Here is a 26,003-nt window from a genome sequence, read left to right as displayed (position 1 = left end):
TAACTAAATAATAATTCAATGAATGTTGCATACATATGCAAGTGTAATTCGTGTACATGTACTCGTACGTACATACTGCATATGTTATTTACTTCCAAAATAGGCTGTTTTAATTTTTAATTTGAATTTTAAATTATTATCCTTATATTAAGTATTATATGTATGTAAATAAATTTGATCATATGGCATTTTCAAAAATTTTCAAAATTAATTTATTTTAAAATTCAATTAAAATCAAATTATTTAAACATTTTTTTGTTATTTTGAGTGTTATTTTAAAAATCTACATAATAATTAGCCCTTCTTAGTATTTAAACAGAATTAAATACTATTAAATTTAAATGCAAAAATATAGAGTGCAAAATTTATAAAATTAATGATTTTGTTGTTTATTAATTATTTGAGATTTTCTATTCATACTTTTAGTTTAACATTTTATTATAGATACATACATTATTATACATAGTGATATATATTATATTATGTATTAATACATAATACAAGTTCATGCATACATCTGTTTCATATTTTCTAGTGTAAGAATATGTGGTTATCTTGTTACCGTAATTTATATGAAAGTATTTATGTTATTTTAAAAGTGAAAAATTTAAATGATTAATTAAAAAAAAATATAAAAAAAAAAACATTTTTGAAACAAATAGTACATACATACATATAAAAAATATTGAGTTTTTTTCAAAAGTGAATTCGTTTTACGTACATACATTCATACACATATATATATATTCTTGAGTACTTATATTTAATATTTAATTAAAGTGATTTTTATTACTCATATCTATACAATTTAATCTTGTGGTTTATATCTACACTTTGGAGCAAAGCAATAAATTTGTTCGTTTGATTTTAATCGAAAGTTTTTTTTACAAAAATAAAAATTCAATTTTTGAATTTTATTAAAAATTTCATTTAAATTAAAAACATAATAAAACTTAAAATACGTTTCTAATTTTAAATTGGGTTTGTTGTAGTTTAAATATACTTACATAAGTATTGAAAATCAATTTTGGTTGGAACAGAAAAAATCACTTTTTAAACAAAAATGTAAGTAAATTTTATAATAAAGTATTGTGGATTTAAGAAAACGAAAATTATTTTGTAAAATTATTAATTCTATTTTTAGATTTTATATACTTAATTGTTTTTAAATTATTTGTTATTTTTTTTTAATTTCCTTGCGTGTTTGTTTTAATTAAAGAAGACATACATACAGTTGATATTTTTTACTCGAAAAACTTGGCACATTTTTTTTATAAGCACTTTTCATGTGAATTGCTTTTGGGTAAAAAAAATTGCTTATCCTATGACGACAATTTAAATTTCATTTATAGCTACGTTAGAGTTGTATTTATATTCCACACAAATGTCTACTTATTTATTGCAATAATTAACTTAAGAACTTAAACATTAATTTAGTCTTTTATTTGATCTTATGGTAATTTTAGCCGCAAAAAATGAATTTTTTATTGTCTTCTATTTGATTGAAATGTTCTAGTTATCATACATATAATGGACGAATTTTTTTTTTATTAATCAGAAGTACCAAACTAAACAATTTTTAATTAATCTACTCTAATCTACCAAACATTTTCCTTGAAAATTTTTGAAGAACTTGTTGAAATATATATACATATATCTTATTTTAAAAGATCTATAAGTAATTTGAATTTGAAGATCGTTTTGGGGAATTTAGACAAAAATAAACTCTAAAAATTGGCTGAAATATTCGAATATCTTTTTCGTTAACCAGCAAAATCTCGAATTAAAGAAAAAACAAGTAAAAACGTTTTGCGATATAAACCGATTGAATTATAACCTCATTTTTGTATAGCAATTACTCGAACCTGTAAAACCATTCTATAGAAACTTCAGAAATATATCTGACCTATAATTGGATACACGACTGCCAAGTACGTGAATCTGACTTTAACGTATTATTTTTTCGAATATAACAAATTTGCTTTTAGAGTTGTATGGCAGCCACTCGAACCGGTGCAGCCATCCCATTAAAATTCTTAGACAATGTGTAGAATGTAATTGGACACATGTATACAATTTCATATTTTTACCTTTATAAGTTTTTGAAATATTTAAAATAAACTCTTTGAGTTGTATGGCAGCTTTACAAACCGGTTGTCCAAATTGGTACTATTACAATAGGGTTCGCCCATGGCACAAAATAAACAACATGTGAAAGTCGATTGCATTATTCTTTTTTGCGTTATCGTGCGATTGGACGGACGGACGTGTCTAAATCAATGCAGAATTTTACGTTGAGCAAGAATATATGTATATATTGTCCATACATGACTCCTTCAAGTACTTACAAACTCCACACCAATGTTAATATACTCTTTACGAGGGTGCAGTATATATAAAACATACTAATATGATAGTTAAATTTCACATTGCACGGTTAATTACAATTTTGTAACTCATAGCATCTTTTATAACTCTACGAATAAAAGATTCTATGAGTGTTCTAGAAATTGCATACAATTTTATATGATTTTGTTGCTATAACCTTTTTATATTGTTTTATTTTAATTTATATATACATCTATTTATCATTGGATCTCTTATATTTTGAATGCCTGCACATATTTTTTCAAATGTAAGTAAATTATTTTTGAAATGGAGCGGCTATCAAAAGCGCTAATTTCTTATTGCAGTACTAAACAGTTTTAAACGTTTTCTTAGCCAAATAGTTTTTAAAATTCATATAAACTACTTGACAAATTAATAATGTTCCAGAATTTGTAATACAAAGCATTTTTGAAAATTTGATGAGCTTGTCCAAATTATTTTTTGAGCTGCAGACATCGTTACAATTCGCCTAGAATTAAAGTATAGAACGTTGAAAAAGAATATATATGTACATTCATTCTTCATCTCAGATCATGTACACCATTCTCTACCTCAGATGAATATTTATCAGTATTAATTACAAAGGATGTAGAAAATTCCTATATGTTTAAGTAGAAGTAATGAAGCAACCAATTCAAACAAAAAAATTAACTTGATTAAAATAGATTTTTCTTAACTGTAATAAATTGAAAATTTTTTATGAAAAACAAGGATGTGATTTTGGAAATTAGAATATTCTTCTTTATCAAACTTACTTAGTTTTTTTAAAGGTCAAAGACCTCAAACAAAATTATATACTTGTGTAGTTATAAGACATCTTAAATTACTCAACTTTATTTTTTAAATTCTCAAAACATGAATAACTTTTTCGTCTTTTGCCTTCATTTTATGTAAAAACATGCCGCCTTTCACAAAAAAAAAATCAACAGTATCCTCAATAAAACTATAATAAAAAAATTAAGGTGTATTGTCTGACTCTGATTTACTTCTTCCTTAGAATAGTGCACATTAATAAAAAAAACGATCGAAGTTAAAGGGAAATAAAAGAGTATGATAACTCGTCTGCCTCTGGATAAAACTAAGGTGTATAAGTTTTGCTGTTTTTTTTGAGATTAAAACATGGACAATCAGGTTTTTTTCTCAAATTTTAAGGTGTATTTGACGCCACCAGTATATCTGTTTAAAGTAAACCGAACGCATAAACAAATTATAAATTAAAATAAATGACGTAAAAAAATGAGAAAATTAAGTTTTTTTGTCGACAACGTTACGCACAATAATCAAGGTATTATGATCGTACCAAATTTAACATGTTACGTTTTCAACGTAAACAAAACTCGTAAACAGTAACTTAGTGCGATTTCACCTCGTCAGCGCATCTGTCTCTTGATTTCCTGTACATTTTTTATTGAAATAACTTTAAATTGAAGGCGTGATGAATTACTCAAATTTTTAGAGAATATATCTAAGTAATTTTAGAAAGTCGACTTTTATTTTTTTTTCACATTTTTAATAGATTATATTTTAAAAGATAAAAGATAAATATCTAGATACTTTTGTTTTCTTTAAAATTTTATATTTCAATTATCATAGTTTGAACAATGAAATTCTTAATTCCAAACTGTCAAGCAATTTCTCTCAAACTTCAGGAATATATCTGACACGCGACTGCGAAGTTTTATGCTGACTTTATTATTTTTCCGAATATAAAAAATTTGCTTTTGGAGTTGCATGGCAGCCATCCGAACCTGTGCCGCCATCCCACTAAAATTTTTAAAGCGTATGTAAAATTTAATTGGACGCACGTATACAAAATTTCATTTGTATACCTTTCTTAGTTTTTGAAATATTTAAAACAAACTCTTTAAGTGGTATGGCGGTTACCCAACCTCGTTGTCCGAATTAGTCCAATTACAATTGGGTTCATCCTTGGCACAAAAGAAACAACTTGTGAAAGTTTGGTATGGATTGAATTATTTGTTTTTGAGTCATCGTCCTATCGGACGGACGGACATGTCTAAATCGACGCAGAATTTTATGCTGAGCAAGAATATATATATATGTGCATACCGCAGATGACTCATTTAAGTAGTTACAATCTCCATATGAAAGTTAATATACCTTTCACGAAGTGCAGGGTATAAAAACAGGCGGGATTGTTATTTCGAGAAATTATTTCTATCCAATAAATGCTTTGAAGAAATTATAGTTGCCCTTTTTCATATTGTATTTTTTTTATATTGTTGCAGGACTTAGTTTTTGCTAGGTGATGTTGGCAATTATGCATTGACAAAGCTATTTTGTTTCTGATTACGATTTTTTTTACTTTGCCATTTGGTATGGTTTCGTTTAAGATAGTCGGCCAAGATTTATGATTAGTTAGTATCAAAGAAAAATAAATAAGTAGTTGTTTAAAATACTTTGATTTATCTAGTATTTACTTATGCGAACTTTAGTTTAATTAGAAAAATACATAAAAGAAACCCTGCAGTAATCATAGATCTCGTAACTAATTATTAAATATGAAGGAATAACAATACAGAGCGTTTTGGAAAAATTTAGAACCGTATGTATAAAACACCGCAAAGTTTAAAATAGGTAACATAAGCTTTTTTAAGAGGTAACACAGCTTTTTTCACTAAATTTACTCACTTAGTTTCTATTTAATGGATACTAAATAAAGTTGGGTCAAACCAATGGTTTGTATTGTAGCACTTTTCCCTTCAACAAATGAAAATACTGCTTTGCAAAACAATCGATGTATACCTACCACACTATTAAAATTACTTTCATTCATATACGAAACTATTTCTAGGATTGCATATATTTAAGATGAACAATTTATGCAGTTTTTGAAACAAAGGAAAAATTAATTTAAAGAGGGGTTAACATAATGCTCGATGTTAAGCGTTAATTGCGTGAGTTAAGAAAAATAATTAGATTTTTTAATGTCATGGAATTTGCCGTTACCTATCTGCATTTATAGAAATTTAAATTCTGCATTTATAGAAATTTTTCGGATATATAACGCGTCAACAACAAATTTCAAGATAACTTGAGAGGAGCTGGAGATGGAAAAAAATTTTCTTCTAACGAAATGAACTATTTGGTAATGCCTAAAAGTTACTAAAATTTCAAGCTGCCACATCTTGGGGTGTAGAAGAAAAATAACATAAAAAATTTGAAAAAAACGGATTTTATGTAACGGCGAATTTTAACGGCCATTTTGTTTTTTTAAAGTTCAAGTATAGTATGCCGTAATATAAGAAGCATCTCACTGTTTTTCGGAGTTTATATGGTTCATATGGTTCAACTACAGTAAACAGTTGAAAAATGACATTTTTAGGGTTTTGGGGGGTATAACTTTTAGAGGGGAGGAGATAGGTAAAAATTATGTTCTACGGAAATTAGTTTCTAGTAAAGATCTATGTATATATAAAAATTCAGGTTTCTATTTCCTTCTATTTTCTAAGCTGTAGAAGTTTTGTAAACAGACACATGAACAGACGGACGGACGAACGGACAGAGTGAAACTAATAAGCACTTTTTTTAAATTTTTTTTTTGGAAAAGTGCTAAAAATTTACTTTGTTAAAACTTTTAACACATGTTGAAGTTATTAAGAATTACGATGCTTTCTAATGCTACCCTTTCTAATGCTACGCTTTATAAGGAAATGTGATTTAAGTATATTATTTTTGTGTTCACGGAAATTTTTGACTGAAGTAGAAGCGAAATAATTAATATATTTGTACTTAGTCGTTTTCAGTCTACTGTATCATTAATATTCAACTACCATTGAATCTACAAACTAATTTTGTATATTTTTGATATGGAAAACTGAAAAAAATGTAATTAAGGGGGAAAAAATTCAATGAAATGTTTAATTTATTTATAAGTACTTGTATAGAAACAAATAGTAATTTGAATATTTATAATCATTTAGCACAAAAGAAAGTAAAATAATAAAATGGAAAATAAAAATCTAAAAACTATAAAATTACGAAATTGCCGAAAGTAAAATTTTAAATATACGCCTCTTCTTAATTATAAAGTATCATGCAATAATTTAAAAAAAAATCGCTGTTAAAATTGCCATAAATTTGTAAAAAAGATGCTAAAACTTGAGTAGAATATTTAATTCTAGCTACATAAATGATTCTTCATTCTACAGTACTCAGGCTTAAAAGGAATTCCTGAACAAAGGACTTAGTAGTAAAACATCTAAAAGTATATGGCTACATAAATAAACTTAAAACATTATAATTACCAATAAAATAAGTAAATTGAAATTAATTACAAAATGTAGTTTTTGCTTTTTTCTTTTATAGAAACCTTTGTTTTACAATACCATAAAAAAATACATACTATGTGTTATATACTAGGTGTAATTCAGCACTCTCAAAAACCTTGTGCTGAAGAAAAACCTTTTACTTAAGCATGTAAATGTCGAAATATATTGAATATTTCCGATTTCTAAAAATTCTTTCAATAATTTATGACATGCGTTTTATCATTTTTTCCCAATAATAAGCATTAGAAATATTTTTGTTATTAGTTTCAATCTGGTTAGTTATCCATTCGCTCTTGTTTTCTTTCTGTTAGCAAAACTTCAGCATCCTTTGAAAGTAGAACTTTTTGGCAAGTATTTTTTTATAAAAACCAGGAAAAAATTTTAAAGCCGAAAAAGAACGATTTAGTTCTTATGCACTAGAAAACTGACCTAAAGTAAATTTCGTAGTAATAAAAAGGTCATTTAACTTAACTGTTATATGAATATTGTTTCCCTCATAGATTGTAAGTTGTAAAAGTTTAAAATTTTATGACTCTGGTTTTCCACAATCCATTCCCTTTCAAACTATCACCGATCAAAATCAACAAAATTTTAATTTTTGGCTCCTTATTTTTCCAAAACCATTTTAAGCTTTGCGAATTTTTGTAAAAACATAAAACACCTTGCTTTTTAAAACATAATTAACTCACTTAATTAGTCGTAAAATTCTATAATTATATTATCTCTTCTTTTAAGTTTACTGTTATCCTATATATATGCAATTATTCTTTAATACGTAATATTATGATTTTAAAAAACACATTTGTACTTGACTTAGGGAAAAGTCCTACTTTAAAATTCAATAAACTGATTCGAATTTAATTATATGATTTTCAATTTTGCTATAATACCGAGTTTGTCTGACAGATTTTATCTAAAAGGTACTTTTTGAATAGACACAATAAAATTGTTTTGTAAACAATAATATCTCTTTTCTTTTTTTATTTCAATTTCGCTTTTTATTACATAAAAGAAATAAAAAATAAAGTTAGGTCAAACCAATGGTTTGTATTGTAGCACTTTTCCCTTCAACAATTGAAAATACTGCTAATACAGTCTTCTATGTATATCCACCACACTATTAAAATTATTTACAATCATAAACGAAACTATTTCTAGGATTGCATATATTGATATTTCTAGGATTCCACATAAAGATGGGTTAACTTAATGCTCGTTTTTAAAGGTTAATTGCGTGAGTTAAGAAAAATAATTATATTTTTTAATGTCATGGAATTTACCGCTAGCTTCTTGCGTTTATAGAAATTTGAAAAAGCTTGCAGTTTCGGAAAAATAAAGTGTCAAAAATTCAAATTTTACAAATTTCAAGAGGCGATCATTTGAGAGGGGTGGAGATGGAAAAAAATTTTCTTCTATGGAAATGAAGCATTTATTAGTATCTAAAAGCCCTAATATTATAATTTCAGGCTTACACAAGCTGGGGTCTAGAAGAAAAACGGTAAATTTTAGATAACGGTAAATTTGAACGGCCATTTTGTTTTTGTAAAGTTTAACTATAGTATACCGCGCTAGGAGAAGCAAGCCACTGCCTCTCTGCATTTGCAAAATTTGAAAAATGCTTATGGTTTGACTGCACTAAATAGTTAAAAAATGGCATTTTTAGGGTTTTAGGGGAGTATAACTTCTAGAGGGAGGGAGATAAATAAAAATTAACACGGACAGACGGACGGACGGACAGAGTGAAACTAAGAAGTACTTTTTTTCAAAAATTTTTCTGAAAAGTGCTAAAAAGAAAACAATTTTCTTTGCACTTCATTTTGATCATCATATTTTCTGACTATTCAAATGTTGCATTTACTTTAAAAATTTGTTTAAAATTATATATACATACTTATATACATAAACACATACTTACACACGTTCTTGTATTGCAATGCAACGGAGGAAAAAAAATCAGCAATCATGAAATTATAAATCTCTTATCAACTCCTTAACTACATGCGCACGTACATTGTATTTATATGTTTATTTATAGTGGGTGAATCTGTAACGTATTATAATTTCAATATTCCTTGGGAGGGTGGAATAATGCTCAAATGACACACTAAAAAGAGCTGCTTTTCAGCTTTGGCATATTAATTTTTTTAAATCATGTTTTTAGTTATGGAAGTTATAGTCATATGAGTCGAAACCAAAAATTTTCAATTCTAGGATTTTGGGGCTTAATATTCATTAGTGACTCCCCCCCACCCCCACCTTAAGAACGATTTTAAAAAAAAAAAACGCACCCGAAATATTATGCCATGTTGCAGTTATACTCTGTATATGTATGTATATAAATATACTTGGATTCACAAATTCATGTTAATCTGCATACATAATTAATTGAAATTGAAAAAACTTTTGTGTTTCTGATTAAAAAATGTGTTTTTTTAATCAGATAATCATTTTTCGCACACAGTGTGTTTGAATATAAAAACTCATTGAACATCACCACTTACAATTTTATTTTGTACATACATACATATTATATACTTTCTTTAATATCTTTTTAAAGCTTCCGCTTTTGTGATTAAATTAGAGATTATTTTGTTTTAACCTGTTTAAGCGAACTTTCTGATTATGAATGTAAAAATAGAAAAAAAAGTGACAAATACTTGTACATGAGTAAGTATATTGTATGTGACATTGACCAACACATTTTAAATTTAACTTTCACCATCTTGATGCATCTTTTGTGCACTTACAACTAATCTCTAGTAAGAAAATTATAAAAAGTAAAACAGCAATTCAATAAAACTACTTTAAATTCTAAACGCATAAATATTAAAAACATAAAAACTAAAGAGAAAACTTTCAATAATTTTTTCACCTTTTTTTGTTTTTTTTAAAGTGATGAAACGCATTTACACTTAATGTATAGCCTCCAAAATAGAGATTTTCTTTCATTTTTGAACCTTTTTCAATAAAGTAAAAAATGAAAAAAAAAACAATAATAAAGTTGGGTACCATAGTTTGTAAAATAGCACTTTTCTCTGCATGTACCTATACTGTACTATTAAAATTACTTTCATTCATATACTATTTATATTAAACTATTTCAAGGATTGCATATATTGAGGATGAGTAATTTATGCAGTTTTTGAAATATATCAAAAATAAATTTATAGAGGGTTAACATAAATCTCGATTTTATGGGTTAATTGCGTGAGTTAAGAACAATAATTTATTTTTTAATGGCATGAAATTTACCATTAGCTTTTCGCGCTCATAGAAATTTGAGAAAGCTTGCGGTTTCGCAAATATAAAGTGCCAAATATTCAAATTTAACAACTTTCGGTAGGCGATAATTGAGAGGGGGTTGAGGTGGGAAAAAATTTTCTCCTATAATGAAATGAACTATTTATCAGTGTCTAGAAGCTGTTAAAATTTTAGACTTTCACAACCCAGGCTCTAGAAATAAAACAACATGAATCATTTGGAAAAAACGGTATACTGTGCCGCGTGAGAAAAATTAAGCCGCTACACTTATTCTGCGTTTGCAAAATTGAAAATGCTTATGGTTTCACAGCGATAAATAGTTAAAAAATGTTATTTTTTAGGGTTTGTAGGGGAGTGTAACTTTTAGAGGAGTGGAGGTAGGTAAAAATTTTTTACTATGGAAATAAGCTTCTTGTAAAGATCTATGTACATATAAAATTTCAGCTTTTTATCTTCAAGGGTGTAGAAGGTTTGTAAACATTTCCATAGTGAGAAACTAATAAGCACTTTTTTCAAAATTTTTTTGGTAAAAGTGCTAAAAAAGTGCTAAAAACGAATTAGTAAAACAATATCAAATCATATACGTACCCAATTCACCTTCTATGTAAAATTTTATATATAGTTTCGCTATGAGTTAATGCTATTATTACTTACTAGTAGAAAGATAATGATAATCGACGATACTTCAATAAGTACATTTAATATTTTGAAATATTGTGATAATAACATGCATGTTCAACAGCTTCACTGCTATGTTCACTGCTTTCACCAATCAATAGCCTTTATTAAAAATGTTTTTAAATAAAAAAATAATTTTTAAAGGTAGATACATACTCGTACATACATATTGTGTATGCATTCTTGCATACTAAATGTGTTAGCTTCTTCCATAACAGTTATGTTCTATTTTAGCCTGTTATATATTTATTGGAGATACAGGTAATCTACTTAAATATATATGTATTTATATATTAAATGTTCAAACAATACTGTAATTCATTAAATAAACGCATAGTCAATAAATCTTTAATTACAATAATTACAAATTAAAAAACGTCAAGAAACAAACAAAATTCTTGATTAACACTATACTCAAACTAGTATTAAATTAGTAAAGTTGCAATATATTGTGTTTTATACTGCAACATCACCTTCTTACTGAATTTGTACTTCAGTACATCTGATTTTGTTGAGTTTTGGAAATGAAAATATATTCCATGACCACTCTTTTTTACAGACCGCATTGTATATTGCAAATACACAACAGCAGTTCAAAATAAGTTCGATTAGCGAGATATTTGTCGGATGGTTTTTTAGCACTTTTCCAAAAAATTTTTTGAAAAAAGTGCTTATTAGTTTCACTCTGTCCGTCCGTCCGTCCGTCCGTCCGTCTGTCCGTGTGTCTGTTTACAAAACTTCTACACCTTTGAAGATAGAAAGCTGAAATTTAATACGTACATAGATCTTCACTAGAAACTTATTTCCGTAGAACAAAATTTTTACCTATCTCCCCCCCTCTAGAAGTTATACCCCCCCAAAACCCTAAAAATGGCCTTTTTTAAATATTTGTTGCATTGAAACCATAAGCATTTTTGAAATTTTGCAAACGCAGAAAGGCAGTGGCTTGCTTCCCCTTGCGCGGTATACTATAGTTCAACTTAAGAAAAATAAAATGGCCGCTCAAATTTACCGTTATTTAAAGTCCTTTTTTTGCAAATTTTTGATGTCGTTTTTCTTCTAGACCCCAGCCTGTAGAAGCTTGAAATTTTAGGAGCTTTTAGATATTAATAAATAGTTCATTTTGTTAGAAGAAAATTTTTTTCCATCTCCACCCCCTCTCAAGTTATCACCTCTTGAAATTCGTAAAATTTGAATTTTTGACACCTTATATTTCCGAAACCGCAAGCTTTTCCAAATTTTTATAAACGCAAAAAGCTAACGGTAAATTCCGTAAAATTAAAAAATATAATTATTTTTCTTAACTCACACAATTAACCCTTAAAATCGAGCACTATGTTAACCCCTTTTTATATTAATTTTTGCTTTATTTCAAAGACTGCATATATGCGTCATCCTAAATATATGCAATCCTAGAAATAGTTTTGTATATGAATGAAAATAATTTTAATAATGTGATAGCTATACATAGACTGTATTTAAAAGCAGAATTTTAACTTGTTGAAGGGAAAAGTGCTACAATACAAACCATTGGTTTGACCCAACTTTATTATTATATAACCTCATGTTTTCTGGTCAAATAACCAGAAAAACTTTCGTGAAAGTTCTATTAAACAAGGCAGCATTTCATTTTGAAATTGAATTTTGCTTCTTTAGATTTCATCTCGAAATTAAATTTAAAATATTGGAGTTATCAATTTGTTATACAAATTACAAAATGTCGCAATACTGTTAATTATGTGCTCGTCACACCAATTTTTTTTTAATAATCGTAATTATATGATAAATATAGTTTATTATTCAATTACATTTGAGTTCATTTTCTACAATATAGAATCACCTTTTCTATTGAAAACATTATAACAAAAGATTTTGACTTTACATTTATAATTCTTGTTTTGAAAAAATAACTATAGAATATTTAATAGTTCACTTTCCGTTGTAAAAGTTGAATAACTAAATATACTGAATTTATGTTGAGTATTATTGACTGTTCAAGAAATTTCTACGCACTTGAAGATAGAAAGGTGAAATTTGATAGGTTTTATTAAAACTATTATTTGTTTAAAATAAAATATAAAAAGAAATAATTATACTTAATAGTTAGTCGCTCAATAAATAATTCAACAGAATAAAAGTGCTAAATTAAACTTTTTTGTACACCTTAAGTGCATGGCGCATCGCCTTGTGGAAATCATATGCTTATATCATTTAGCTATCGCCACACAATTAAACTATACTTAATCTGTAGTCCGCACAAAAACAATTTAACGATTTTGTGCAAGTTAAAATCTCCATGAATTGTAAGCCGTATATTTAATAAGTTTCGATATATGGAAAAAAACAGTTTATTCACTAAGCCCCAAAAACTTTCTTTTTCAAAAATGCTATTTTTTACCTATTTATTGCAGAGAAACCATAAGCATTTTTCAAATTTTGCAAACGCAGAAATATAGTCACTGGCTTCTTATATCCAGCACACCATTTTTGAATTTAAAAAAAAAGAAATAGCCGTTAAAATTTATTGTTATCTAAAATTTACTGTTTTTTCCAAATTTTTGATATCGTTTTTCTTCTTGACCGCAGATTGTAGGAGTTCGAAATTTTAGCAGTTTCGCCTTTCGAAAATTTGCGAAACTCGAATTTTTGGCTACCCATTTTTCCGAAGCTGCGAGATTTTCCAAATTTCTATAAAAGCAGAAAGTTAACGCTAAAATATAATTATTTATCTTAACTCACGTAATAAATATACTTAGTTTCAAACACTATGTTAACGTATTTTTCAATTTTTTTGTCGTTTTATTTCAAAGACTGCATACATTGCTAATACTGAATGGAAGTAATTTGATTAACGTAGTATATAGCTAGATTGTTTTTAAATTCAGTATTTTGACTTGTTGAAGGGAAAAATGCTACATTACAAACCATTGATTTAACCCACCTTTATTTAACATAAGAAGATGTAAATGCTTAATGTATTAAGAATTTCAAAAGCTACAGATTGTTTTTGATTTGGGCTTGTACATTCGCGGTTTCGATTAACTTAGTATAACTTGAACGGGAGAACCGTAAGTGTCTTATTTTAGAGAACTTTTTTCATTAACTTCTATATGTTATTATCTCCAAGAGTGCAAAATTTTTGTAAACAGACGGCCAGTTTACAGAGAAGATAAAAGCAGAAGATTTTCGAAGATGTTCAAAATTTTTTGAAAATGTTTCAAAAATTGTCGACTTTTTCACACTAAATTGTTGTTTTGCAATATTAGTATAAAATATGAGAATGTGTACAAATAACTCTTATGTTTTCTTGGGTATTTTTTTCCAATTATCATTAAGTATATCAATTAATTAGCCTCTTAAGCTTAACATATCGTTAGAAAAAAACTCGATTTCGTTCAGAGTTGAATTACTTACAATGTTGGGGATAAAAGGTTGTGTTTCTTCGTATATCGGCTGAATAAAAATATTTTTTCCTATTTAAAAAGATGAAGTGGTTTTTAAAGAGAGAGATAATAACGTATTAACATTTGTTTGTATTTCTTATATTGTAATATCTTATTTAACTTTGACACAAGACTGAATTATGATTGTAATAACAGATTATTAAGTAGTGAAGTGAAGAATAATTGAGAAGGGAAAAATTATGGAAATAGAAAATGTTTATATGTACACTACAAATAACAATCTTGTTCAAAGTTTTGTTTTCTTCAATTTAAGAATCTGAGCTCTTGAGATTGCATATTATTCAGAAATATTTAGTATGTGTAGTTGATCTTTACGTCACGTATTATCTTTTTTTTCCTTCTTTCATTGTATGCGCTTAATTTCGCTTCTAATCACGTAATATTAAAACTCTAAAATAAACAGTTAAACACAAAGTTGAAAGGAATACTCGTAATGTAAATCTACTACCTGGAATAAAAAGTTTGAATTTTATTAAATTAGAGATTTTAAATTTTTGAAACAAATTCACACATACATATCTGGTAAATATAAATAAGTGTATAACTTTAAAGTACCCATTTCACAATTTTTGCTAAAAATAATACATTTTCTCACTTATACGTATACGTATATACATAAGTATGTATGTACTTCTATGCTGTGATGTTTTGTTTTTGTTGTATTTGTATATATAAATATGTTCATACATACATATGTATGAACTAAACACCTATTTATTCAAGTGGAACTTGTATAATAATATTTGGATGAAAAACCACATTTGAAAGCATCATTTTCTTTATGAACTCTTTAACAATGAAATTTAAAAACATTAAAGATATTATAAAAAACAATTATCATTTATAATATAGTATATTACAACTAAAGTAGCAAAAACTAAATTTACTTAATTATCCAATTGAAAAATATGATTCTATAATAAAACGAGAAAAAATAGAGTTGACCTTGTCAACTCTGTGATAGCTGTACGAAATTGTTATCCTGTATGGGCTGTATGCGAATAAATATTCAATAACTGGCTATGGGACAGATTGAGTTCAAGTTTACCATATTAATATACATATGCAAAATTTCAGTACTGTATTTCTCAAAATACTGTGTGTGCCAAACTATTATTGAAGTTGTATGGCAGCTAACCGAACCTCGACCATGGCAAATTTAAATAGGGTTCTGAAACTTACTGCAATAAATCTTTTGTGAAAATTTGGTGAACTAGGCTCAATTAGTTTTTGAGTTATCGTTGGGACAGACGGACGGACAGACAAAGCTAAATCAACTCAGAATTCGACGCTGATCAGAAACATACGCTTAAGTCTATATCTCAGAGCATTATTTCTCAGCGTTATAAAGCGATAAGGCAAATTTAGTATACCCCTCGGACATACGTTCATACGGGTATAAAAAACCTTATGTGGTCAGCCCATAACTGACTGAAATGTGTATTGTTTAGTTATGTGAAAGTGTTACAGAATATTATGAAAATGCCTGCTAAATACTTCTTTCCAATTTTTAGGGCATCGATTTGTGGTACCCAAATTCCCTGAAATACTCACTAGTTAGTTTCGGAAACAAAGAGAACTCAAATATAAAATTTCAAGAAATTCCATCAATTCCTTTCGTAGATATGGTAAAATAATATAAAATTGGTCCTCACATCAGTTCCCGAACCCTGATCTTTCCAAAAAATTTATATGTTCATTGTTTTATACGAAGAATTTAAATACTAAATTTCAATGAAATCAGTTGACTTTTTCTTTTTATATACGCAAAAATGTATATTTGGCCCGTAAAAAACGTCTATTTGCTGAAACCTGATTTCTTCCAAATTTTAGGAGGTTTTGCGGATGGTCGAGCGAAGCTTATATATATAAAATTTCAAGTAAATCTGTTAAATATGTTCTTCATAATCGATATATCCCAAAAGTTGATCAATCCGTGCCATAGTCATACATTTAAACTTACATATAAAATTTCAACAAAATCAGTTCAGCCAAACTTGAGGTACACGTCTGCACACATAGACCGACAGGTTGTATAGATATATAGCACATAGTTTATTTACACTTCCCTACTATGGAGAAGTGCGTTACCACCGAAAACTCGATATGCAAAATTTGTTGCCATCACATAACCTACCAACGTTATTGTATACACAATGCGTTCGCTATTAATGGTTGAAGCTTTTGTGCTGACACATAAAATTTTTTTGTAAGTATGTATGTACTTACATACATACACTTACTAGCAAAAAATAATTGTTTTCAAGCTTTAAACTAAATTTCCCTACTTTCAAACGTAGTGCATACATATATCATGTATATGTATGTAGGTAGGTATAATTGGCATTGTTGTACACATACAAGTAGGAATAAAATTCTTATCAGCTTAAATAGTTGATTAAATTTTAAATTAAGAGAGAAACAAATTTTATATTTTTGCGTTTTGAACTTTGTGGGAAAAAATATGCTTATCACTCTGTGATTGCCATAATAAGTCCCATTGCTAAAAACATTACCGTAACAGAGGAAATTTTGTCATGGATTTATGATAAACAGTTTTGCACACAAAATTTTGATAATAAAGTTTTTGTATGAATCTTTTTATAAGCAAAGCCGGCACAATATTATAATTCTAACTGGCATAGTTATACATATATACATTATAAAAGTATTATATACAAACATGCATATACTTATAAGTATATAAGTATGCAAATAAATTATAAAGCAGGTACGTTATATAACAGTTGAATTAAAATATTTAAATATGTTGACTTTAATTATATAAAAATATATTTATTGTCATTATAAGTTAATTGCAGACTTATTAAAGCAAGTGCTCTGGATTCTACATTATTTGCGCTTTATACAAGCGATTTGCCAGACGATAGAGAAAAATTGGCAGCAGCATCTATATATAAATAGACGGTGAAATAAATGAAAAGTAGAGCTAAATGGAAGTAAATCTGTTCTTTCAAATTTCACAAATAAAAATTTTGAAAACCCACCACAAGTGAATTTGAATGGTGCTAGAGTACACATTAAAAAGAAAGCTTAGATAAACCAGAAGAAAAACAGAAGAAAAGAATAGAATGAGGAAACAAATATAGCGAATGCTATTGCCTCTTAGATCGTAGGTCTAGTTTGTTTGTAGGTCGTATTGAGGTTTCTCGACTTATAGGGGAGAGAGTTACGACAAAAAGACTGAATCGAACGAGACCTCTCGATTTAGCCTAAAATTTCGCGCTTTCCTTCACGAAATTTGGGCATAAAACAGGATAGAGAAAATTGTTGGCTAGTCAGTTTGACTAGATTTAGGAGTTTATAACCACCAGGTGTGATTTAATATGAGTAAAAGTCCCATACTATTGACAGGTCTGACGACAGTTTGGGTCCACCTATCTTTGTTTTTCGATAATTTTTAATGTCTGTATTAGAAACAAAAAAACTAAAAGTTTATGAAAATGTCGCAAATTTAAAAAATCATAAAATTTTCGAAAAAATCATTTACTTATACCACTATATTCCCTGAAATTGGTTTTATTATTGATTAAGAATGGTTAGTTATTAGGTAAAAATTCTTCTTGCGTTTATTCTTAATCAATGGTTTTGTTAAGCTATTTTTATTTAAATTTTCATATTTGTTGTTTCTTATTATAGTTCCATTTAAGTCACATACTTACACCTTGAATGTAACACAACTACAGAGAACTTAAAACAGAAATCAAAACAGGTCTATTCATTCGACATATTTTGTTTATTAGATACCATAGCTTGCCTACGCATTTGTTTCATTTATTAAATGTACATATGTGTTTTCATAAATATCCTACAGTTTTTTAAGGTTACTAACGTATAATTTTCAAGTGTGTTTATTCTTCCATTTTCTTTTTTCTACCTTTATGTATTTAACCCCCATGCTTTTCTTTCCTTTGCATCTTATTTCAGGTCTAGTTTAAGTTTAATAAAGAAATTCATTGTCACTGTCAAAGGTTGTCACTGTAAGTGGTTTGTTGAGTATCGATTTCTTCTCTTGTTTATTTTCGAAATTTAAAATTTTAGAGTTGAAAACTGAACCTAAAATGTATTCGATAGCTTTTTATAATATTTCTTCTATGTATATATAAATAAACTTCAATAGACACATTCTTTTTTGTGGTTATTTATAATATTTATAAAAAAGTACTAAAACATAACGACTAGTTATTAGTTCTTGTGCTCTAATGTTGCTAGTAATATATACATATGTGTATACATATGTTCATAACAGAAATATATTGAGATGATATCAAGTGTTTGCTGGCTTTTGTTGATTTTGAATAATTTTTTTTAAAGATTTTCTCACAAATATTTATTGCTAAATATTGTATACTTAACAAGCATTTTGTCGCGATTATACATATACATATATGTACACATATTGAATTTTAAAAATGAATAAAATACGTAATACTTAAGGCAAATACGGTTTTATTAAAAAAATTATTGCAAATATATAAATTGCTACAAACATGCATATGTTGAGCAACGGACAAGTACGAACTTTTCTGGAACAGTTTAATATAAAATTTATAAAATTATTTATTTACTGATAATTGGACAATAGGACCGCATATGCATGTTATGTTAGTTATCAAAAGAATTCCTATAAGTTTTAATTTAAATTGTTTATATAAGTAATCAAAATATTTCATCAAAAATTATTCAATTAGTAATTATTACACAATAATAAATATTATTATTACTAAATGTAATTGCTAATTTAATAATTAAATTAACATGAATATTTTTATGATCATTATACTTACTTACTTATTTGTTTGTACCTTTTTTCTACTTATTTTACCTACTTGGATGTGCATTATTGGTTCTGAAATCAATGTTGTCAAAGCATAAAAAAGAAAAGTTAAATATATTAAAAATAACATTTCATACTTAAGAGTCCCTAAGTTCTGTCGTATAAGAACGCCGAAATGAACATAATAAAAAAGAAAAGCAGTACAAAATGAAGTATTTTATTGATAGTTTGTCAAAAATTCATTTTTATTAATTTACTTCTTTTCATATCTTATTATTTTATTGATTGATTTTTTTGCGACTTCCTTCTAATTTTTTTTAGCTAAAGTTTTAAAAATTCTTCTAGCTATAACGATAAAGCTACTAAAACGACATCAGTGTCTGAAAATTTTACGACATCACTGTCTAAAATTCTTAACAGTTAGCTGATGATTTCCATGTTACGCATTACATTATCTTGAACATTAACTATAAAAAATTTGCGATCAATTTATAAGAACACTTTGGTGAAAATAAAAGTGAAATTTTAATAAATTCAAATTGAAATTGAAAAATTAAAATATTAAGTACTTATTTTTTAAAAAATTTATTATTATTTGATACACTAAATAACGCTTCTTCTTATAAATTCAATCAGAATATCAATATTATCAATAGTATGACATTGTAGACCTTTGACAGCTCACGAAAAAGTAAAAAGTAGGTTAGCTCATAAAAAAAATAAATTATAAATTCTGTATTGTACATACATACATAGTTTTGCGTATTATGCCTGTTTAAATACAAATAATTGCTGTTCAACTACGTCAACAAATAAGAAAGAGTGCATGAAACGTATATTGTGGTGCTTTTGAATTAACGATTTTTTTTATTAGTTTATAAAAAGAAGACATTAAACATTTGGTATAAAGCTAATGTTTGCATAGCAATAAAACGTACTTAAATAATATTAAATTTATAACTTGAGAACAAATTTCAAAAAACGAAGTCTTTTAACTCATACGAGAGAATCAGATTGCTTATCGACGAAGATTTAATATAAATTTTATTATAATCAGCAACTAGAGACGAGTATTTAATAAATATTAATTTTTGGAGCAAACAATCCTTTGTTTAATTTAACACATACCTAACGAATTCGCTTTTCTGAAATAAGTTTGTAAACCTTTATCAAAAGAGCTAGTTTTAAAAAAATATGTGATATACACATATATTAAAAATTCTTTTAAATCAAATATTTGAAAAATGTTTGTATAGATAGTAACCGTTTCATTGTTTTCAATACCAATTCTGTTCTAAAATTAGGATTTGAGTATTAGATGGATCGGGAGATATATTAATAAACACATTACATAATTTACCAAAGTATTACATATAAGTACAGAGATAAACGATGACTTCAATAATGCGCTTACAACGTAAACTTACAAAGTATCGCATTCCAAAAAGTTTAGTAAAAGCTCTTAAAATTGTATACTTTTCCCATATAAGTTATGTACGTAGTGGATAACACGAGCACACGAGGCTCATACATGTCATATAAATGTGGCCAGAAATAACCAATTAAATAAACTGCATACATTTTCTGCAATAAATTGCTATAAGTAGTTATTAATTGCTTTTCCTTAAATGCAGCATAAAAATATTATGTTCTTAATGTTGTGGTAACGTTTATAATTATACAAAATTAAATGTCATTTTTCATATTTCAAATACACACTTTAATTAAAATTTTCAAACCAAGTACTTATGTACTTATTAATATTGTAAATATTGTAGTCCAAAATGTATCAAAAGCTTTAGCAGTTTTTTTTACAATGTAATGGTATTGGGAGCTGTGAAACGGTAGTACAATCGTATTTATACTGTACTTAAACTTTTTATAAAGCATTATTGAAGTTACGAACAGGAATACACTCTTAAAATAGTTCTACGCTAAAGCTTGTTGAATGTTGACTTTTCAGAATATTTATTACGCCAAGTATGAATCATTATTTTCGAATTTCGTATGCTTAATGTCCTTAGTTTAATTCTATTTTTAATTTTTCATAAAATAAATAAAAAACCGGAAAAAATAGATTTGACCGTGTCAACTCTGTGATACTCGTACGAATTTGTTATTCTATGTGCAAATAATTATGCCATACCTGACTATGGAACAGACTATCACTTTAAGTTGCCATATTACCATATCAATAACGTATATGCAAAATTTCAGTACTGTGTTTTCAATATTTTCTTAGATATGGCCAAACGACTGCTGAATTTGTATGACAGCTACCAGAAGGAGCCAAGCAATTTCAGTGACTTTTCTCAAACACATTGGCCCTACTGATATATTTGCTCGTGTGAAATTTCACGACTTTTATCAAGCACATCGGCCCTACTAATATATTCGCTTGTGTGAAATTTCAATACCCCAGTTTTTATAATTTCTGGATATAGGCAAATAAATTTTGAACTTGTACGGCAACTACCCAAACCAGTACCCCGATCATTAAATAGGTTTCTGGCACTTACTACAATAAATAATTTGTGAAAATTTAGTGAACTTAGCTCAATTAGTTTTTGAGTTATCGCTGAGACGGACGGACGGACGGACAGACAAAGCTAAATCGACTCAGAATTCGACACTGATCAAAAGCATACACTTGAGTCTATCTGAGACCGTTATTTTTTAGCGTTACAAAAGGTAAGGTAAATTTAGTATACCCTTCGAACATACGTTCGTACGGGTATAATTACGATAAGCATAATAAAGTAACATAAGTAAAAGACATTAAAGATAATGTTTTTTCTTGTCAAAGGTTTAAAAATTTTGATTCCATTTAACTTTTTTGTATGACTAATAATAAAAATTATAATTTCTAATAAAAAATTTGTCTTTAAATACGTAGATTAGCTCCAGTTTTTTATAAAAATTGCGCCAATTTAATACAGTAGAAATCATTTATAATGTATATCATCAATGTATAGCGTACAACGTGATAAGTAAGTCATTTTGAGTTTTAAACGAACGAAACAAAAAATTTTCAATTTTTATAATCGGGGACCAACATTGGCTGTACAAAAATTATTATAATTATGTAAAAACACTAACAAAAATAATTTACTCTCTATGAGTTATGAGTAGTGGAGTAATGTCTTTATATCTAAAAAGTCCCAATGCTAAGAGAAAAACTTGAAAGCACTACCTTATTTTATATGAGTTTTTTTTTTAAATCGAAATGGCTATTTTAGAATTATGAGAAGAAATAACGATAATAATAAACTCATATTTATTATAAAGCAGGTAAAATTCCGAAAATATATTAAAAAAATCAATTAAATATAATAATATTTTAATTCACAATTATTTTAAAACTCTTGAAGTACATGCAAAAAAGCGGAAAAACTACAAGCACAACCTTCACGTTCAACGTTTTATTTGGTACTGAAACTGAAAGCAATTCAATGTTTTTAAGTGAAGAGCTTTTTTATTCATAGGGTAAGTTAATTCAACATATGGAAAGTAACTGTACTGTCAAGTTGAAAATATAATTAATGAAAGAATAATTATTAAATACATAGTAAAGAATAAATTAAAGAGAGAATAAATTATTAAATATGAATATATAGTAAACAAAAAATATGAGGAGGTAAGAGGGAGAAAATAATATCTAAAATACAATTAAATATTATTTTACCAATACAAATTTTATATACAGTTCAAAATGTAATAATAATTTAATAGTAATGTTCACCCTTTGAAAACAAAAAATATTAAGAATTGTTTTTGCATTTTTTTCAGATTCAAAATTTCATAAAATATTTTCAGCTTGGAGGCCTGATAGATATATTTGGCATTAGAAAAATCATGCATCCTTCCTCATTAACATTTGAAACCGTACTGAAATATGAATTTGAAATATTTTTTCATTTTAAAGTTTGTAACCACTTGAAGGAGTCGTCTCCGGTATGGACATGTATACAGGGTGTCTCGTAACAAAGTGCACTGCTATGTGCCATTGTATAGGAAAAGATTTTGCGGATTTTTGCAAAAGATTTTCGAAATACTAGACCTATTCACTTCACTATATCAGTCTGTCTATTCGTCTATAAAACTTAGTAAAAAAATAGATTTTAGTAGAGGTAATTTTTTTCTATTTCTATAAATAATTTGTTAGCGTTACAAACGGTAAGACAAATTTAGTATACTCTTCGAACATACGTTCGTACGGGTACAATAAAAGTAAGTACATACTTATTTTTAAGCAAAATAAATTATGATACTAAAGTGTAGTTTAGTACCTTTGTATAAAATTTCAACCTGTTATTTAGTGTTAAAAACGCTGGTGGCTTAGAATTTTGATGAATTATACTAAATAATTTTTAATTTAAAATTTAAATAAAAATTATAATGAAACAGACAAAATAGAAACTAAAGTTGGTTATTTAGTCTGTTTCAAAATAACAAATGTAAATTAGGCGTTGGTTAGTTGGTTTGATAGAATTTATTTATTTCAACATTCAGACACCAAGCGCAACGTGAAGAACCAGTTAAATTAAGTCTAATTCAATTTCAATCTCAAATTGCAAATGTCCATTTCCACTGAAAAAGACTTCTGCATCACAAAATCGTTAAATTATCATTCAATTATCATACTAATATTTCTTAAATTATCATCTATGAATAATTTATTTTTACAAAATATTTCTTTACTGATAAAATGTCTTTGTTCTTTAAGTTTATAGTGTGTGTAATAAATAATGTATTCTTCTTGACAATATTGCGTATCACACACATTTTATTTAAATTCTCAAAACAAAAAGAGAAAATGTAAAATTTTGTTAAAACTTCATAAAATTTTAAATGTTTTACCATATTGACCCATATTGACAAACTCAACGGGGCTATTAGAGTGATACTTTTTTTCTAGTCTATGCCTAAAACAATATAAACCCCACAAATAACAAGTACATAATCCATAATCCGAAAACGAAAGGGTTTTTAACACGAAAGTTGTTAAAAATGAAGTACGAAAAATTGTAGTTAAGGAAAGAGTGAGTAAGGAAAGTGTAAATGAACGTAGGTAGGCTTATTACTTGAAAAAATTTGATACCCTATTGTTAAGGATAAGTTGAAGAAGTTTATTCTTGTTGGCTTGTTCTGGTAAAAGTATCGCCAGTTGCTATCCCAGTTCTGGTAGATTACTTCTGTAAACATCCCTTATGAGTTCAAACACGTTAAAGGCATAGGAGAGAGAAGAAAAAAGGCACATTATTTATTCTTGTTTTAGTCTTTCATCCGGGTGTAACTTTGGATAATGTAGAGATTCCCATTCCTGGCAATTATATTATCAAAGAACTTAATTTATCCCTAAGCTGTTTGTGAGGTAGTTGAAGCTACGGAACTTGTATAAAATATGCTATTGAAGTTCCATAGATTTGTCCTAATTGTGTCGTCTCTGTTTTCCGCTTTTAAAAATACCTTGCAGAGGTTTTATTCTAAATTAAATTTAAATTCTACCTGCTCAAAAAAATGTTTATAAGAATATTTCTCATTTTAGTTTTGCTTTGTTAATCGTAACCCAGAAATAGGCACAAGTTTCACTTAATTAATAAGAATTCTTTTAAAAGAAACTACAAATTATGAATTCAGTTTCTTAAAAAAATAAATTTTAATACAATTACATAAATTTATACTAATAAGTAAACTCATCTTTAAAGTAAAAGATATTTTAAAAGAAAAAGATATAAATGCTTTAATACAAAACCCACATTAGTAAGTCATTGAACTTTAGATCATCCATCGAAATAAAAAAAACCATCATTAGTTCTCATAATATATTGTAAACATACACAATCAAACAGAGTAATTTACATAAATTGATTATTTTCCACTCCAAACTATCTAAAGAACTTTCTTGGATTACGACTTGTGATAAACTTCTTTAAAGACAATAGAAAGAAAAATATATATGAATTAAATTTTTTTAAAACTTTTTGTATTTTTGTGTATATGTGTGCATATTATGCAGGGTGTCTCGTATCAAAGTGCACTGCTATATATAATTTTATAGGCCCTCATGAGTAGACATAACTTTGGTATGGAGAGGTAGTTCACATATTTAATGTAGCCCTTATTTTGAGGTTTTCACTTTACAGAGGCCTAACAGAAACGCGGAGTTACATTTAATATTTCAAAGAGCAAAAAAAATGTTTCCGAAATTGATTTTAAGCCTCCATACAAATGTTTTGTCTACTCATGAGGGCCTATACAATGGTATATAGCAGTGCACTTTGATTTTTACTAGAAACTAATTTCCGTAGAGTAAAATTTTTACCTATCTCCCTCCCTCTAATAGTTATAGCCCCGCAAAACCCTCAGATTATTTTGTGAATTATTATCTGATTAGACCTCAGATTATAGTAGTGAAATTTTAGCAGCTCTTAAAAACTAATAAATAGCTCATTTCGTTATAAGAAAATTTTTTTCCACCTCCACCCTCTCTCAAGTTATCGCCTATTGTAAAATTCGAATTTTTTGCACGTTATATTTCCGAAACTGTAAGCTTTTCCAAATTTCTACAAAGCTAACGGTAATTTCCATGCCATTAAAAAATATTATTATTTCCCGCAACTAACTCTTAAATTCAAGAATTATGTTAACGCCTCTTTAATTTTTTTTCTTTTTATCTCAAAGAATACACACAATGCTAATTCGAAAAATAGGCAATTTTTGAAGTATATTCGTATATGAAGTATGCCATTTTTGAAATACATACATATATTGGTATATGAAGTAAAGTAATTTGAATAAAGGAGCATACAGCAAATTGATTGTTTTTAAAACCCGTATGTTCACTTGTTGAAGGCAAAAGTGCTACATTACAGATCATTTGTTTGAACCAACTTTATTGGTACAGTACAATTAAATGAAACAGTGTTAAAAGGGATTTAATGTTTTTTGCAAAAGATAATGGATCGATGAAAACTTAAAACAATCTAATCTATTCCATGAGCTGCTGTACTTAATTTCAAAAATAAAATATACTTAATTATTTAAAAGTATAATCTTCTTATTAATATTAGCCCAAGTAAGATCTCCAACGCTTGCAGAAGAAAAGAAAACGTGAAAGAA

The 26,003-nt window shown here is 27.3% G+C and overlaps 1 protein-coding gene across 1 annotated transcript in view; it reads left to right on the top strand.

Moving 5' to 3' along the window:
• The first annotated feature begins 930 nt into the window (after positions 1 to 930).
• Positions 931 to 26,003, top strand: part of LOC129618758 (probable serine/threonine-protein kinase DDB_G0282963) — a 92,061-nt gene continuing 66,988 nt past the window's right edge. The window contains exon 1 of the mRNA XM_055533723.1: positions 931 to 1,065. The gene's annotated coding sequence lies outside the window, so the exon portion shown is untranslated. The remainder of the gene's footprint in view (positions 1,066 to 26,003) is intronic.

The sequence above is a fragment of the Condylostylus longicornis genome, unplaced genomic scaffold (genome assembly GCF_029603195.1).
Source record: "Condylostylus longicornis isolate FDR11 unplaced genomic scaffold, ASM2960319v2 ptg000010l, whole genome shotgun sequence".
Taxonomy (NCBI): Eukaryota; Metazoa; Arthropoda; class Insecta; order Diptera; family Dolichopodidae; genus Condylostylus; species Condylostylus longicornis.
This window is presented reverse-complemented; position numbering and strand designations above follow the sequence as displayed.